Here is a 5329-nt window from a genome sequence, read left to right as displayed (position 1 = left end):
CTACCTTCCGGCATAGTCCGGAGGGACTGCCCGCCCACCAGCATTACTGGCTGGTGGGAATGAAACACCCAAAAGTTTTTTTTTTTTTTCTAGTTTTGAGGAAATGCAAAGATTAGCTCAGGATAGGACAGAGTGGAAATGCGTGTCCAACCAGTCTTAGGACTGACGACCTCATGATGATGACCACTTACGGATTCCTATCCACCCTCACGACAAAACATTTTAAAAATCTATGAACATAGCCACAATTTTTCGTGTCGTACAACATGAATAACTCGGTATTATACATTAAACAATATATTAATGTAAAATTAATGCATTAATATATGTACGATAGATAAGAAATCTGTTAATTTTTTATCATTTATATTTTCTAATTTTACTGTCGCTAATAAGTAAGAAGCCATGCAAAATTTTGTTGGCATTTACCACACATTACTAGTACTTAGTAGTAATCGTTGCGAAGGAATACCTTAAAAAGTTCGACGAAACGTAAAGAATAATAATTAACCGTAACTTTCTAGTTGGTACCATAAATGTAAATCGCAATAGTTTCTTAACGCTGCACTGACGAAAGTAATTATTATTGTAGGAAGCCCGTTTGAAAGTAACTACAGGTACGCTTTTGGAATGTAATAACAAACCTTTTTGAACAAATGTATATTAAGGAATTCAAACGTTTAACTTGCAATAAATTTATTGTTTTCATTAATAAATACTGTAATGTAGTTTCGAACACTTTAAATGACATTTTAATTAATAAGGTATTATAACATAAATACAATTCTTAAATAGATAATAAAGAACATGAAGTTCATGGTTAACAATTTATCAACACTACCGGACGGAGATCTCAGTTTCGAGTTTATTTCGTTCTCATCAGCACGCCTCAAATTATATACAAATAGACTTATGATATCTAATCGCCTAATTGAATCTACAACGGAGCTTATACATACGAGGTCTGTTCAAAAAGTATCGAAAATTTTGTGTTTTTTCAAAAATTATTTATTTATTCATGAATATCTACTTTGTCCCCTTCACAGTAATCCCCGCCAGATATTATAAGCTTGTGCCAAGTTTTTTTCAATCCTCGGAGCACTTCAAAAATCCTTTTTTGTGATCTTGTTCATCTCCTCCTTCGATGCCGTCTTTATCTCCTCGATCGTAGCGTAGCGTCGTCCATTCATGGGTCTCTTCAGTTTAGGGAACATGAAAAAGTCACAGGGGGCCAGATCTGAGGAATACGGTGGCTGCAACATTATTCGTGTGTTATTTTTATCCAAAAATTCGCATACAAGCAACGATGTGTGAGCAGGGGCGTTATAATGGCGCAAAAGCCAATTTTTGTTCTTCCACAAACCCGGGCGTTTCTGGCGGATTGCTTCGCCCAAATTGCGCATAACTTGCAGGTAATATTCTGTTCTACCCTGTGGTAAGAATTCATGATGCACCACGCCCCTGCAATAGAAGAAAGCTATAAGAAAAGCCTTCATATTCGACCTAACTTGGCGCGCTTTTTTCGGTCTTGGTTTGTACGGCAGCTTCCATTGGGATGATTGAGCTTTGATTTCTATGTGATAACCATAAATACATGATGATAAGCATTATGACCCTCTGGAGCAAATTTGGGTCGTGGCAGACAGAGTCCAACAGCTCCTTAGCAATGTTAATACGATACTGTTTTTGGTCGAAATTGAGCAATTTTGGTACGAATTTCGCGACGACCCGTCTCATGCCCAAATCATTAGTAAAACTTGAATGGCAGGAGCTAAACGATATGTTTAGGTCTTCAGCAACTTTTCTAACGGTTATTAGACGATTGGGCGATACTATTTTCTTCACTTCATTAATATTTTCGTCGGTTGTTGATGTGCTCTTCTTGGCCTTCTGAGAACATTTTGTACCACCGATAAACGTTGCTTCACCATATGCAACAGTCAACATTCAGAATGCGTCAGCACTTAATTTTGTTTTTCACATCAAATTTGATACAGATTTTTTGATTCATTTTTTGGAATAGGCAAAAATCGAAGACAAGCCAAAAACGTACAAGTAAAGCAGCTGTCAAAAATTAACTTAACATTTAACATTGCCGAACTTTTCGGTATAAGTGAGAGACATGAGTACCAACATAATGCCACATGACAATCGAAAATCGAATGTAGATACGTAACCCACGGAAATTCAAAATTCGCGAAACTTTTTGAATAGACCTCTTACATTTATGAATGACTAGCTGTTGCTTGTGACTTCTTCGGTGTCGAACTCGACTATATAGCAAACCCCGATTTTAATCCATTATTAGGGGTGATATTTTGAAAACTTATTTTATAGTAAATGCTACCGTTATACAAGGATTCTTTGTGCAAAATTTTAAGCGTTCTGGCTAAACATTTTGAGATGTGCTCTGACCAATGCATCAAATTTTGAACACCCGTTTTACTCCCTTAGGGGTTGAATTTTGCAAAATTCTTTCTTAGTGTTCGCCTACGGTGTATATGGAACGTCTGTGAAAAATTTCAAGTTTCTGGAGTCTAGACTCTGGGGTTTGGGACGTGCATTGGGATATCAAGCATATTTGGGACTTTTGGGCCATTTGACTCGAAAAAGAAAGGGTAATTATCGCTGCAATTTTTTTACGTGTCTCCACAGTTTGGTATTCTGAATTTTTTATAACTTCTTTTAGGTTGAGGCTTAAACTGTTCCGCCCTTTAAACGAAACCTTCTTTATACTATTTTTGAACACTCTATGTAATAAATCAAATTAAAATCCTATAGACGATCCTGTATTACAATATCGAACATATTTTGCTAGAAAAATTTTTCAATTTGACCGTAGTTTTTGAGCCACCCTGTATAAAAGATTTCATATCGTAAATACCGTGGTTGGTTGAATACAAAATAGGTACCTACCTGATAAAAAATAATTATTGTATCGATTACAACAGAATTACGTCCATGCAAGTAGGCATACCTATCAATACATCCTGTATTGCATTGGTTTCGTACTTATATGTTTATGTTATGTAATATCAATTTCATTGTTCGTTAGTAATTAGGTACATATTGCATATATGTACGTATAGATAACAATTTTAATTTAGTTTTGAAGAAGTGAAAGTAAAAATAAATACTCAGCACATAAAATTATGTAAATACTGAAAATGATTTGATAAGTTCAATGGTCTTAACATTTAAAAAGATTAGCAGATATTCATCTTCTGGTTTTTTGCATCTCTAAACAAAACGAAAGGTTCAAATATATACAGGGAAGGTAAAATGTTCGCCAAAGATGAAAATTTCACATTTTTATCATTTTTTTTTTCCATTTATAAGAACGGTTGATCTTAAATTGAAAATTCTGAAAAAGAGGGAGGGTACGAGACATTTTGGCTTAGAAAAGCTAAAATTGAACGAAACGTTTGATAGGCTAGGTACAGGGACAGACGAAATTCTAAAGGACGCGGGAATATTAGGTCTTAAACAAAACGAAAGTAGGAAACCATGGATAAAAATGAGATTGTAGGATTAATAGAAGAAAGGCGGAAATATAAAAACAGGACAGACGAAAAAAGACAAAAAAAAGATATAAGGCTACAAAGTGGGAAATAATTAGGAAGTGTAGGGCAGCTAGGAACAGTGGATTGATATAGGGTGTAAAGAAGTAGAAGAAAAGTTTGAAGTATACTAAGGCACCAGGTATATACAGGATACAAGGGGAAATTTTAAAAATTGCAGGACAAGAGGTTAGAGATCGTATGTTTAAACTTTTACGAGATGGGGAAAGTTCCGAAGGATTATAAATGGAACGCGGTAGTAACCATACTTAAAAAGACCTAAAGGTTAGAAGATACAGAGGTACGCTGGAGGTCATTCTAGCTTTACGGGTAACAATAGAGAAAACGATAGAAAAAAGAAAGAGTGCGTACATAGGATTTGTAGATTTAGAAAAAGTTATTGACAATGTTAAATGAGACAAGATATTAAATATACTTAAAAATGTAGGGATGAATTACAAAGATAGAAGAGTGATACTTAGTTTGTATAAAGAGCAACAGGTAGTTATAGAGATGGGGCTGCAACGAAGTAAATAGTAGAAAGGGGTCAGACAGGGATGCACAGTCATCGCTACTTTTTAATGCATACGTCGAAGACGCGATAAACATTATTAAAGACAGTACTACTGTAGAGATAGATATACAGGGGCAAAATATTAGTATGATTAGATTTGTATTTTATATAGCAGTACTATCATCTAGCAAGGAGGAGTTAGAGATAGCTTTAAAGCTGTATTAACAAAAAAAATGTTTGAAACATTTGAAATGTGGTGTTACCGGCGAATGATGAGTATACTGTGGATAGAAAAGGTTTTTATTTTATTATTTTAAATATGGAGTTACATTACTTGAAAGCTTCATCGATTCAATTTCGAAAAGGTTACAGATGAAGAGGTATACTTTATGGTTAAGTTAATAAGAAAAAGGTGAGATAGGTTGGTAGGAAACCTTCTCAGGCATGAAGGTCTAGTTAGAAATAACAAGCAGAAACAGAAGTTAAGAGGAGTAGAGGTAGACCTAGATTAGACTACTGTTCGCAAATAGTTAAGGATGTGGGATGTTCTATTTTTAAGGAAATGCAAAGATTAGTTCAGGATGGGAAGGAGTGGAGATGCGTGTCCTACCAGTCCCAGGACTGACAATCTTTCGTTTGTGAAAAGTTGGCTGAGGATGTTTGTACGATTATAGTCATACCTCGCCGTATTTTTCAAAAGATGTACTAGTGGCGGGATGAGAACCGAATTTAGGGATATTCTATTAGATGCAATCATTAAAGAGCGGCATCATTTTTTAAAAAATAACAAGCGGTGTCATGAAATTCATACAAACACCTTTGGTCGTCTTTTCATATAAATGATAATGCAATTTAATTTCGAGGGGTTTGCGCTTTGTATTGCAAAATATTTTGAAACTTCGGTTATGGTTTAGGACAGTTTTCAAAGAAGCAATCTTACTACTTATTTCAGAAACACCCTGTACATAAGGTACATTTTCATTTACTTTGTACTTATACATGAATTTTACAAAGTAAACATCATTAACCTTCTCGCTTTTCTGATATTTTTCTCCTCTGTAAGATATCCCTTCATCCTTTTTAGGTCAATTTACATTTTCTAGTTTTTTGCACCATTTCCTGTTATTCCACATCTTTCAAAAATATATTCAAACGTCTGGTTCCAATTTACATAGCCTGCATATTTTTTTTCCAAGTATATTTTTTGTAGTAACACAGAATTTTTGTTGTTCCTATGTTTAATAGTTAGTGACTT

The sequence above is a fragment of the Agrilus planipennis genome, unplaced genomic scaffold (genome assembly GCF_000699045.2).
Source record: "Agrilus planipennis isolate EAB-ADULT unplaced genomic scaffold, Apla_2.0 scaffold32, whole genome shotgun sequence".
NCBI lineage: Eukaryota > Metazoa > Arthropoda > Insecta > Coleoptera > Buprestidae > Agrilus > Agrilus planipennis.
The sequence above is the reverse complement of the archived record's forward strand: the minus strand, read 5'-3'. Positions refer to the sequence as shown.